Source organism: Coenobita brevimanus, chromosome 77, assembly GCF_032717465.1.
Source record: "Coenobita brevimanus isolate Jiangsu-jjx chromosome 77, ASM3271746v2, whole genome shotgun sequence".
In the NCBI taxonomy this organism is placed as follows: Eukaryota; Metazoa; Arthropoda; class Malacostraca; order Decapoda; family Coenobitidae; genus Coenobita; species Coenobita brevimanus.
This window is the reverse complement of record NC_137030.1, coordinates 3,937,766-3,952,116: the sequence shown is the minus strand read 5'-3', so window position 1 is coordinate 3,952,116 and position 14,351 is coordinate 3,937,766.

Below are 14,351 nucleotides of genomic sequence, written 5' to 3'. Positions count from 1 at the left end.
ATCAGCTTTTGTCCCTGATTGTATTAGCAGTTTTGGAGAGTAGAGGAGTTTATGTATTTTGGCTTGGATTGTTGATCAGTTACCTCATGATTTTTTTTTCTTTTGCTTGAAAAAAAGAGACAAGGAGTTTCTGGATCTCCTTTTTTTGCAGGAAGAAAACAAGAACCATTTTTAAAAATTGCTTTTTCATTGGCTTTCCTGGAAATCAAATCACAGTAATTAGATGTACTGGTAATTGAGTGTAAGCTTGTTTTTTAATCTTAACTGTGTAGTTTGTGATATGGTACAGTACTTTTTGTGGGGTTGTCCATGTTGGTATTGGTTGTATTATGTAAGTGGCTTTATAGATATAGCCCCTGTTCTTTAGTGATTTACTCAGCACATTACATCTTAATATCTCCTTTATGTTTTTGATGCAAAGTATATCAATAGTAATGTGATACAGATAACATAGAAGTTAAGGTCAAAGCGTAATATGCAAAGTTGCTGAGGAAGTCGTTCTACAAAGCCTTGTATGTCACTTAGAATACGGTCCCATGTCTTCCCCAAGTTTTCATCCATTATTTTGCCGTCTGCTGTATTTTCCATACACATTCCTGTTTACCTTTTATATGCCAGTTAACTTTGTGATATGTATTTACTTTTAGCCTTCGTAAACATCATCTTTTTCATCTACCTTTTACTGCTAATGATCTTCAACTTATGAATTTAAGTTCATTTTGGTGCTCCTAATTTTTAAAGTGAATCTCTATCCTCAGTGTTTTGTTTTCTAAACTCTCATGTTTTAGAATAACAGGTAATACAAGGGAACATTGGTAAAGTTCTTCTAGTTGCTTCACTGCACTTGCAGTATCAGAATTCATATGGATACTGCAGTAGTGCATTTAATATTTTAGTTTATATTTCCATATGTATTCAGTTATATTTTCATTACTTTTTCCATAACTTCTTCAAGACAGTGATGACTGATACTTCATTGATGCTACAACAGGATGCATGTATTCAGTGTACAAAATCATGGAGTGAAGGAATTAAATGAAGATAGTTTCAGATTCCTTCATTTTAAAAGATCTTTCGAAGCTGAGTAAAATAATTTGATGTTAGCAAAAATGGATTAAGAAAGCAGTTATTTTATTAAAAAGGTTAATGTTTTGTAAATACTCAGAGTATTGCACGGACTTCATGTACTGTCTTTTCACGTCTTTCTTATTTGTGTGGTTTTGTTAACAGTAATCTCAAATGTCTTTTGGCACAAGTTCCCATCCTGAACAGATACCTGGACATATTAATATCAAGTCAGTGTTGTATCAAGTTCCTAGAAATGTGCTGGATCATGAGCACAAAATGCACAGTAATCTCCTGCATTGTTTCTGTCCCAAATTGTTGATGAAATTACAAGTGCCACATATTTTCTCACTAATTGTAAGGCTTGATTTTGTACTATATAGAAATTATTAGAAATGAGGTGAATCATAGAGAGTTGAGTAATCTCATACAGTTTTTTTACTAGACTGTCCTTTTTCATGTCATGTTTGGCATGGAGTTGTAGAAATATCATTTTGTTTCGTTTTTAAAGGCTCCAACATGCTTGCATGTGTCGGCCTTGGTCATCTAATGGTGGCTTTCCACGCTGCACGATCCATTGCAGCCTCCCTGTTCAGTCCCTTAATCCTGAGGTCACACTTAATGACCTCGTCCCATGTCTTTCTTGGTCTACCCCTCATAACCCCACCCCCAATATTAACACTTCTCACCTTCCTCCCCCAATTATCATCCCCCATCCTCTCATAAAAGAAATTAAGTAATCTCACACTCACCTCCTCTTTCAAACTGTGCTGTGACTTTCTTCACGCCATGTTCATCCAGTACAGAATAGATAAATTCTTAGAAATTTGCAGGAAGATTGAAGAAACTAAACAATCTCATATGCTATTCCTGTTCCTTGTTGTGAATGAAATTCAAAACTTGGTTGCCACACTTTCCTCCCATCAGTTGTGGGAACTGGCAAAACTCCCTCTGGTCTGAAACCATGACCTTTTTTTTTAATATAGGATTTGAAAGCTCTTTGTGGAACTGATAGGATGAGAGTTATGGTGTGATGTAGACATATATTCCTGTGTAGTAGCCAGAGTAGGTTGATTTTTCTATAATGGTCTCTGACAGGTTAAGTGGAGGTTACCTTTTGTAAAAGCACTATGAGTAGCTTAAGTGGAATGATTTAGATTCTTACATTTTGAAAGAGCGAGAGAAAGACTAGGGGATGGGAAGCCAGAAAATATGTTAAGATTTCCCTCAGAGTGGAAAGGTCAAGATTTATCATATTGGCATTATAAGATCAGTACTCTACTCCTGAAAGACAGTAGTGTTAAATTGCATAGGTGGTCCTTTTTCCATTTAGTGCTGACCTGCTTTGTTTTAAAATTCTCATAAAAAGTGTGCAAAACCAGCAGTGGTTGTGAAGGTGTATTGTCCTGTCTTTGGATACTGTCTCAGACAAACATGGCGAATAATTGTCCAGTGCATCTGGCATTTCACTCTTGATTGGAATTATATTCTATAGAGCTTTTGGTCATATATCCAGTGTTTGAGATGTCTTACAATGTGGAGCACATGGCTGATTGTTTTGGTACACTAATATGCCATACCACACCACTTGAGAATCACTGTTGTTGGGTCCCCAGATTTAAATTACATGTAATCTATGAACATCAGGGGTAATTGAAAACCTGTCAGGGAGAGTACTTGTGTTCATTCAGCGTGAGACCATCATGATGTATCATTTTCTTGTATCTGAGAGGTGCTTCAGCCCTCTGACTATGAGGATGTCTCATAACTCAGCTTAATTGTCCATTGTTAGCCTGCATAAAGTGTCCATAGCAATGCAAGTGTTAAAATGTCACATTATATATACATATACACATTCCTTGTGGTGTAACTTGGAGCAGTAAGGTAGACAGTCCAGAGGGAAGTTATCTCTGTACACCATTCAGGTAACTCCTTGAATCTAGGTGACATCATTTTTAATATATTTTTGTTGCTGACAGATGATTTTATTCAGCTTAGTAAAAGCCACTCATACTGAAGAAGATTATTTAGGCCACATCTAACCTCATTATTTCAAAGAACCTATCTTCATCATTATCATCGTTATCATCATCATCCAGACCTCCTTTTCCACTTTAGAATAGGGTTAGTTAGAATCCAGAGATCCAGCAAGAAAAAAAAAAAAAAAAAAAAAAAAAACTAATTGGAAGAGAGACTGTTGTAAACTGAATAAAATCATCAGCAGAAAACAAGATCAAAATATAAAATATTGTATCAGACTAAAAGGGTTAGCACCATTTAGGCAGACAGAAAAGTCAAGATTATGATAGCCTCCCTATGCTGTTAAGGTTACCAGAGAGAAGACACTTTATAATTTTCATACCCAAAGTAGCACACAAAGTCTGTGTTCTGAGTCATCATTGTTATTATTATTATTATTATTATTTTATTTTTTTTTTTTATTTATTTTTTTTTTTTTGTGCTCAACCCCCTCCTGTGATTTTTTTTCTTTTCATTTGTGTGATTTTTTTTCTCTGCATGAATTTATTCAACTTTTTATAGACTGCACACACTGTAAAAGTTTATTAAGGCTGTATTGAACTTTCCTAGTTTGAAATGTCAAACCTTGATAGCAGAAACAAAAATGTAAGAGTGTAAAAATATTTCACTCAGGGACATTGTGCATTGTTATCTGTATTGTTAGCAGTAGAGTGAGTCATGGAACTATATATATATCTGTAGAGTTTGTGACTGAGAGAATATTTTTCACATATTTTTGACGAAGTGTAGTTGAAAGTTGCACTTATTTTCAGCTATAGCATTTTAAAAGTTTATAATACTTCTTACTTACAATCCTGTACAAATACTAACTTTTTTAATGGAAATATATTTTATCCCTTTACAATAATGACATCCTTTTATAGTTTATTCTTGTAGCTACCAGGATTTTTTTTTTTTTTTTTTTTTTTCCAGCATGAGACACCATAGTAGTAATGAAGTGGTTATTTGATAACTAGATGTGACCCCTACAATACAAAGAAACTCTCTTGATTTTAATAGAATCGTCTGGAGATAGCTAGAATGAAATATGGAAAGAAATCATGGTATTGAAAGAGTTAGGGGGTCATATCCACATTCCATGTTGTGTTTGTGTGAAGGAAAGTAACAAGCAATAGAAAATGGTGAATAGGAACTCTTGGGATGTATTTGTTGTTTTAGGTGCCTCAGATACTTCATCCATTATTGATGTTTTTTATAAGTGTGGGATAGAGAAATGTGCATTTTTAAAACCCATTCAGTGTGAGTATGTATTTATAAAATTTTATTCTTGCTATCTCCAGGCTGTTTCATTGAGCATTTGGGGAAACTTTTCTAACATGAGGTAAGATGTAGCCTTCATTTAGCCTATCTCCAGACAGTTCTGTATACATTAGGATTGACTTTTCAAACTGGAGCTGTTAGTTAGAGGTTTCAGTCACCATTTCCAACAAGAAGTTTCCACTGTGCTGAGTAAACTGTGTCTATATGTAGGTTGGATGAGTAAGTCAGTACAGTGCATCACCAGATTGAAGGGGATAATTTAATGCATACTTCAACATATGTCAGAACTCCAGTTATTCAGAAGGCTTTTTTTATGCACGTGTCTTTAACTCTTTATTGAGTGTTAATAATTTTTTCTTGATCCTTGGATCCAACTTAACCCCATCCTTAAGAGGAAAAAGAGATTTGGATGATGATGTTAATAGTTCTCGTATGCACAGATGGTTAGGCCTGTGAGGTGTAGATCCTCACATATTATTCGGTGTTTTTCTTTTAAATTCCTTCTCATTACTTGCCAGGTAGAGTCAGTCCATTTGCTGTCAAGTTAAAAAAAAATCAGGTATCATGTCCTGACAACAAAAATTAAAATCTGATCACCTGAAGTAAACTTTGGTAATAACTGTTTGTGGATAACTGGAACTCTATTGTAAACTGTCATAGTTTGTATGAGAAGCCTAATGTACTGACTGTTATTTATTTTTATAAATGTTGGTTGTAGCAGTTAAATCCCAAGGTGTGGTTTTATTTGAATGGAAATCAAAGTGTTGGTATGCATGCTGTTATATCATACTTAAACATATTCTTTTCATACAGCCATTCACACTGCCATGATTTTATACTTACTCTAGTGTATAAGCAGTAGACAGTCAGCCATTGACAATAATGCTGTATAGTGGGTTAATACATTAATTACAATAACAGGGAATAATTCAATAATTGCAGTGCTCTGAAACAAGACAAACAGTGATATGATTGTTTTGTTTGATTTCATAGCACCAATCTTGATTTTTATGTGGGCAAAAGGGTTAATTTGATAATGATTAAATGTGAGAAATTGTGGGCAATTGAGAGTACTGTACAGTAGATCCCTAAGTTGTGTTAGTGTGTGCTGGATTCTACTGCTCTTGTTCAGCTGTTGTGTGATGTGTTAAGTGCAAAGTCAGTTGAAGTGTCTAGTACCAATGATAAGTTTGCTGGGCAGTATCATATTCTGCAGCTTTCCCCCCCCCCTCCCCCATCCTGTTATTAAGTACACATGATTAGTGATGGCTCTGATGATGTAGTACATGTAACTACAGGAAGTTAAAGTTGTGTATATTTGCTTTGAAGAGGGAATGCTGCAGAATGTGGCATGCAGAAAAAGTTAGGATATTTGCAGTTGTTGCAGGTCAGTCACCTTGCATCAGTGTGGTGTTATATCAGAAGAGCTGTAACTAAATTCATGTTGGTCACAGATTGAGAATGGCATAGTTGATATATATTTATAGTATATATTTCAAGACTGCACCTAGCAACTTATCATCTACACTGTACATGTGCAAAACTTTCCACATGTGTAAGGGTTAATGGGCATCTAAGTGAATGGTTCACGATCAGTGTGGGTGTGCGACAAGGTTGTGTGATGTCCCCATGATTGTTTAATATATATATGGATGGGATGATGAGAGAAGTAAAAACACACATAATGGAGAGAGGGATGGCACTGGTAATGAATGGTGATGCTGATGATGCAGTACTGCTTGCAAGTACTGGACAAGAACTTGGTAGGCTAGTGCAGAGTTTTGCTGATGTCTGTGAGCATCGTGCCTTGAAAGTAAATGTAGAAAAGAGTAAAGTGATGGATACTGAGAGAGAAGGTGACTCCCAGTGTGATGTTACAGTGAATGGAGAGAGACTGGAATTGGTGAGAGAGTTCAAATACCTGGGTACAGTGATAGAAAAGAGAGGAAAATGTGCAAAAGAAGTGGAAAGTAGAGTGACACAAGGAAGAAAAGTAGCTGGTGCAATGAAGGCTTTGATAAGAAACAGAGGCTTCAGTGTTGCAGCTGCATTAGGCTTCCATGAAGGAGTGTTAGTGCCAACTTTAACATATGGATGTGAGACTATGGTGTGGCATGAAGATGAAAAGTCAAAGAGTAAGAGCAGTGGAGATGAGACTGCTGAGGAATGTATGTGGAGTACAGAGGGTGGATAGGATACGAAACAATGTGATTCGTGAAAGATGTGGAGTAAGGAAGTTGGTGGACACCAGAATCGAAGAGAGTGTACTGAGATGGTATGGTCATGTGAAGAGAATGGATAACAATAGAGAGGTGAGAAAGGTATATCTGAGTGAATTTGAAGGAGGGAGGAGATGAGGTAGGCCAAGGAGAAGGTGGGGAGATATGGTGGATGAGTATGTGAGGAAGAGAGGTTTGGAAGTCGTTGAGGCTAGGGAACTGACAAGTGATCGAGCTGGCTGTATGAATGATGTGAGGAGAAGCGCATGATCAGGGATTTGGCACCCCTTTTTAACGTGGCAGAGTCCAGATTGACTCAATCGGATACGTTTATGTGAAGCTACAGAGCGTGGTGAATGTTTTTGGCGTATTCAATAGAGCCAGGATTCCATGGGCTTGAATGATGATTGAATGGAAGCGTGGCCCATTGGATTGGACAAATTTGAGCTGTCTGGACATTGCCACTCCTCACCCTGCCCTAGGGTGGGAAAGGAGGTTCGGATGATGATGATGATGTTGATATATTTATTTTATGCTGCCTTTAAAAAACACTTCTAATGCTGGTCAATATAATTTTCAGGTTTTCCCATTATTCTCATTTCCAAATTAGTTTCAAGGATCTATCTCTCTCTGTCTATTGCCAGACACCTTAATCCCATTAGGAGTGGATGCAAACAAATCGCCTCCATGTTGCCCTGTCCCCTGCTATTTCACTGTTCTTCCCCCAGCTCACACCCCTCTCTCATATGCCTCTCCACTCCATCCACTTATCCTCATGCTCCCCCTCCCTTTCCCCCTCTCCATCTCACTCACACTCTCCTCGGTTTTCTCTTGCCCTCCATCCTCTCCACATGACCAAGCCACCTCAATGAATTTCTCCTAATGCTTTCTATCACATCCACACCACAACGCTCCTTCACTTCCTCATTTGTCAGTCTGACTCTCCATGTAACTCCACATGCTTCCCTCAGATAACTCATTACCACCGTTCTCAGTCTTAATATGTGTCCTTTCAATGAGGTCCAAGCTTCACTTCCATATGTTAGAGGTGTTATCACAATACTATCATGCAGCAATTTTTTTTTTTTTTTTTTTTTTTTCCCCTCCCCATGCTTACTTCCCTAGTTCATATCACTGCTATCAAAGCACCAGCAACCTTTCTTCCTTGTTGTACCCCTTCAAGCACTTCATCCTCCAAACTTCATCCTTACTCATCACACTACTCAAGTACTTTAATGCACTCACATTTTCCATTTCCTCATCATCCAACCTCACTGTATATTCAGTGACTTCACTTCTCTTGAAGACCATAACTTTACTCTCTCCTACATTCACCTTCAGATTCCGTTTCATATGCGTTCTCCCAAACTCATTCACCAAATCGTGCAGTTTTCAGAATACATACTTTATTAAAAATCTAATTTAAGCTTTAGTAAGCATCAGTAGATAAGGTAGTCCTTTGACATATTATTTTTAAAATAATGGATGTAGGAGGGAAGGTACATTTAGGAATTAGAAAGTATTGTGACTGTCTTCAGGGATTAGATGATGATTGATTGGTAGCAGGTATATTTGTTGTTGTTGTAAAGTGTAAGGGTGAGCTGAGCTTAGGATGTTAGATCTGAGCTCCTTTGACCATAAGGACACTGCATGCTTTATTCATGGTGCATATAGATGACTTTATTCAGCTTAGGAGACTTTGAACTGAAGCATTTAGTCTTCATTAACCCTTGACAGCAAGAGGTCTTCCTCAAAGCTGTATCAGATTTTCTGTCGAGTATCTAAAGTAAAAAAAAAAAAAAAACAAGCAAAAGAGATCAACTTTATTTTAAGGTTCTAAGTGTCATGTAGAGAGGTCCTTTTTTTTTTTTTTTTTTTTTTTTTTTTTTTTGCCACTAGAATCGAAGAAAGTGTACTGAGATGGTTTGATCATGTGGGGAGAATAGATGACAATAGAGTGGTGAAAAAGGTATATGTGAGTGAATTTGAAGGAGGGATGAGGCAAGGTAGACCAAGAAGAAGGTGGAGGCATATGGTGGACGAGTGTGAGAGGAAGAGAGGTATGGAAGTTGGTGAGGCTAAGGGGCTGACAAGAGACTGAGTTGGCTGGATGAATTTTGTGCAAAGAAGTGCATAACCAGGAATTTGGCACCCCTTTTTAACGTGACAGCATTCAAATTGACTCTATCAGATATGTATATGTGAAGCTACAGAATGTGGTGAAATTTTTGTGGCTTATCTGATGGAGCCAGGATTCCATGGGCTTGAATGATGAGTGAATGGAAGTGTGACCCATTGAATTGGGCAGACTTAGGCTGTCTGGGGAGTTCCATCACTTTTCCACCATCGTGCCCTACTTTTTCTTCGTGCCTAAGCTAATTTGCACTGTTTTCCTCATACCTCTTCTCTACTTCCTCCCAGTCCTCACTTAAGACATGTTTTCCACTCCTAGGATCAAGCCACCTTTTGCAGTTTGAGCTCATACTCTCCTCTCACACTCCTCCCTTACTGGTAGTAATGTTTTCTCTTTCCGCACATGTCTTTTTCCTCCGTGGCTACTTTTGCGACCTCATGTTTGCCTTTCCATTTTCCCTTATTCCAAGTCCAATTCTCCTTCCTTCGTTCTCCGTTCCCAGTTTTCTGACCATCTCTTCCACCATTCCTCTGCAGTACCTCTATACACTGATGGTTCAAAAATCTCTGCAGGTGTTGGATTCACAGTTCTCTTTCCTAACACCTTTTATCATTTTAACCTTCCTACTTATGCTAGTGTTCTAACAGCGGAGTTATGTGCCCTCACGTTTGTGTTACGATATATTTGTTGTACCTCTTCTTCCTTATTTGCAATATTCTCTGATTTATATAGTGCTCTGTCCCTTCTTCAGTCACCTTCTACTTCTCACCCTTTAGTCCTTCGTATCTTGGAATGGTTGTTCTGTATCTCCTCTCGTTGTAAAACAGTCCAGTTCTGTTGGGTCCCAGGACATGTGGGTATTGCAGGCAATGAACGTGCTGATCATTTGGCTCACATGGCTGTTACCAGAGATGTCGCTCCTTCCTTCCTTATTCCAGTCACTGACTTTCTTCATGCCCTGTCTTCCTTCCTTCAACATCAGTGGCAGTCTTGTTGGGACTCTATCACTAATAATAAACTATGTGTTGTTAAACCTTTTATTTCCCCCTGGTTGATCCCTTGCCATCGTAATAGGAGGTGGTAGACTGCTTTAGCTCATCCTAGAATTGGTCATACTAGACTTACCCACTCATATTTGATGTCTGGTGGTCGCCCTCCCCTTTGTACTCGTTGCAATACCATTCTCTCCGTATGCCATATTTTCCTTGGTTGCCCTCTTTACACTTCTTTGTCTCATCTCCAACGTACCCCCCCTTCTTGCAGACTTTCTCCAAGAATCACCGTATTTTTCCTTCCATAATATCATGTCCTTCCGTACCTCTATTGGTCTTCTTTCTGACATCTAATTCCCTTCCTTACTTCAGTAGCCCCATCTGTAATATAATATACATCTCCCATTGAGCCATTGCTTTCACGACGCGGTGTCTGTGCTCCCAGCTCACCCAGCGCACACAACTTGTTGCCGATGATGCAGCTTTGCGCTGGATATTAGGACTAGGTTCCTATTGTTCTTCATCTTCTTAGACTGTCTGGGCATTGCTATTACTCACTCTCCCCTAGAGTGGGAAAGGAGGTCTGGAGGATTGATGATGATGAAAGATGGTGATAAACTTTTATTCATAACAATATTCTGTGAAACATTAAGAGTTAACCAGTTACCTGCACAAATATAATGGTGAAAGAATTAACTAAGCAGGATGAAAAATATGCTGTAGCAAAACACTAAAAGAGTGGCCTGGAGAAACTAATCACACAAACAAATTAAAAAGGAGAGTTAGGATTTTATGAAGATTTGAAATGTCTTCAACTTTTAGCCCTGTTGTTTGCAAAGTAATTTTTAAAAATTTTGTCTCCAAGCTATTCTTTATTCATTTTTTTTTTTTTTTTTTTTTTTTTTTTCCTTGTGCAGTTTTACCTCCAACCTCATAAGGTATTCAAGATTTTCATAATTCATCACCAAGCTAATTTTTATTTTTTTTTTATTTTTACCTTTTGTATTTTGGGAGCTAATGTTCTTTTGTTTGACATCCTTTTGCTGCAGGTGCAGTGAGCATGATTTCAGCGGTGCTTATGTACACCTCCTTCACCAAGACTCCTATTACAAGTAGGGCATAATGTGGTGGTCTGGAATTTAGCTGTGTCTGGGGAAGCATAAGTGTTCATGTAGGTCTGGATAATACAGAATGTCCTGTTATATGCTGCCTTTTCTAATATTATCAACCATAGAAAATTATAGAAAAATTGATCATTAACTCTTTCATATTGTGGATGTCATATTTTAACTACTACTGCTCCTCTTGCCAGATAGTTTTATTGAGTGTAATAGAACACCCTAAACCTGAAGGAGTTGCTAATGGTGGTGGTGGTGTGATCCCAGGCTCATTTGAACATGAATCCAGTGGACTCCAGGATCAAGATGCTCTGCTTCTGCAGTCAACCATCCTTCTTTCATTGAAATAGGAAGGGAACTGTGGGACATTTGTGTAACTGGACAGGGAGCTGTCCAGTTATACCAGTGCCACCATTTGAAGTTGTTGCTCTCCATCACCATAACTTGAACAAAGAGGATATTCTTTACAAGATTTAAAGAGTAAAAGTTCCATTGGTGTCCTGCTTATGAGCCAGTTGTCCCCAGTGTAGAGTGCCAGTTTTATGATAAACATGATGATATTTTAGAATTAATCACTTATGATAGTGACTGCCTGTACTGTACCTATAATAGTCTTGACAACAGCTACAGATTTGGGGATACAATCAAGAAATCTCTCTGGGCTATATAAACTGAGTGCAAAGGTATGGTGAAGCCCAAAATATAATAGTAATTTCTGAAGCATGTGATCATCGTAGAACATGGCTGATTTTTCCATATCATTGATGACTGCATTATGCTATGTGCGATGCAGGCCAATCACACCTAAAAGGATGATAGAACATGTTTGACTTTCTGTAATGTTGCTAACCACACTGTAATGAAGGATGCAATCTGATTGCATCTTCCTGTACAAGTATTCAATAAATGTAAAAAATTGCATACCTCTTCATGCACTCAGTTTTGATATTATGGCTGTCAGTTCTCTTTTGCTGGCTGTGATGGTAATCTGTGACACCTCCCCGTTTTTTTTTTTTTTTTTTTTTTTTTTTTTTTTTTTTTTAATGCGAGGAAGAAAGAATGAAAGGCCACGAGCCCGCAATTATTGTTCCTTCCAAGAGAAAAACAAAATACAAGAGAGAGCAAAATTCAAGATCCGATCATTTCGAGATGCCTGGACACAGTGCGTTTGAAAGACTGGAGATCATAGGAAGGAAATACAGACAGAGGGAGACAGTTCCAGAGTTGACCTGTTGCATACATGAAGGACTGGGAGTAACGGTTAACTCTTGCATTAGAGAGTTGGACAGAAAAGGGATGAGAGTTTGCTGCTAGACGGGTGCTACGTGCCCGTCGTAGAGGTGGAGGAATGCATGCAGACCGTTCAGAGGAGCAGTGACCATTGAAGATGCGATAGAAAAGAGATAAAAATGCAACAGTGTGACAAAGAGACAGAGGTTGAAGGGAATCAGTAAGAGGAGGAGAGTTAATGAGTTGAAAAGCCTTTGACTCCACCCTGTTGAGAAGAGCTGTATGTGGGGAGCCTACCCACACTGTTCACTTATGCAAAATACTGTAGTAGACATCAAAATTCTAAAAGCACAGAGAGTGAGTTGACAGTTCCAGTCTTCCCACAAATCTAGTATCCATAGTTCTTGTCTGCCTTTAATGACTCTTGTATAATTGATGGGCATAAACATTTCAGTTAACTAAATCCAGAACCACCAAGCGTATTTCCGAAAACCACGTATATTTAGGTAAAAATGAAGATAGTTTGTACCCTTGTCAGACCACATGTACATATTTATAAAATCAGGAGTTGAACATATAATAGAATATTTTGTCTTAATGTATAAAGCTCAAATTTTACTTATCTTTGATATATTATTATTAGCTTACAATATAGAGCAGTGATTTCTGATTTTTTCATATATTTTTAAGCTCCACTTCTCACTGTAAGGTTGACCAAAGCATAAAGTGTGCGTTCCAAATTGATGTATCCCCATTTGCTAATCAGGGAAGGAAAATGGTTATGGGGCCATGCACTGGGCGTTTAAAAGAGTTCGTCCATGTGAACTTTATGACAACGAATCATTACATTGCCATTCAGGTGTGAGGACATCATTTGTGCAAAGTGAGAAAGAGAGAGCAAATGTTGATTAGTAACTTAAGGGTTATGAAAAAAGTAAAACTGAAGAAGGTGGGTAAAGTGAATGAAATTTATTTTCAAGTTCCTCACCCCATCCCTAGGTTGGAAATATGATGATGATGATAGGTTGGGATGATGATGATATATTCTTGGTACTTTTTTTTTTTTTTTTCAGTAATGTGTTCATTTTTGGTCTGCATATTATAATATCTGTACAGTATATATATATATATATATATATATATATATATATATATATATATATATATATATATATATATATATATATATAAAATCATCATCATCATCATCATGTAATCCTGTGTTGCCCCATGAGGAGCATAAGAGCCCAGGGTTAGCTAAGTTGTTCCTGACATTTAAGATGAGAGTGACCAACCTCTCACATCCCTAAGTGGCATTACATGAGCAATAAACCCCAACCATCCCCATGGTTATAAACCTACACAGGCTCAATCTGGCTGGAGAGCCTTGATTACCCACTAAACCACCAGGCCTCATAGTTTGGTTAAATGGTTACCACCCAGCGTAGTAAATGGTTTCCTGGTGTTCAGGAAGCCATTTGGCTTGTCACTCAGTGATATAAACACTTCAAGTGAATGCCTGAATAGGATAATTTACTGTATAATGGTCATCATGATTTTATTTTAACAATTTTTTTTTTGTTTTTTGTTTTTTTTGTTTTAATAGAACAAAACTTAGTTGTACATTAACAAGGACTCTAATATGAATGGAACACATTCAGATACTGTTGTCATTGTTGCATTTTGTTGTTGCCCCAAGCTAGTCTGAATTAGAATCCTTTGGATTACTGGCTGGAGATGCCATTCTCTTGCATTCCACTATCTTTTGAGGGATAGGGAGAGAGTTGAGGGACTTCTGTATCACCAGGCAGTGGAGCTGCCGAGTTTTGTTGGTGCCACTTGGTGAAGGTATCCCTGTCCAGCACTTCAGATGTTGAACTGTATGTTACATGGATTAGTACTGCACTACTGAAGTAACTGAAGTATTAGATGTAATTTGAAGTGTCAGTCATTTTCAAGAAGAGGTAGAACAAGAATGCTTTGGAGGACTACTTTAGGATGGGTGGTGTTTTTTGGATAGCTTCAAGTATCAGCACTGAGCAGGGACTGAAATGCTTAGAGGGTTCCTCCGTCAGACTCATCGGTCCATCCATTCGTCATCCAGTCCAAGCTCATAGTGTTAATATATAGCATGAGGTTGACAGATAATATAGATTTATAAAGGCATTCCTTTGAAAGTGTTACATCATGAAGTTGCCCAAGATCCCCTGAAGTTGTTTTGATGTCAGTGGTTTGTATATTTTTATGCATGATCTATCCTTAAGTATGGCTGTGGACTAATGGAATATATATT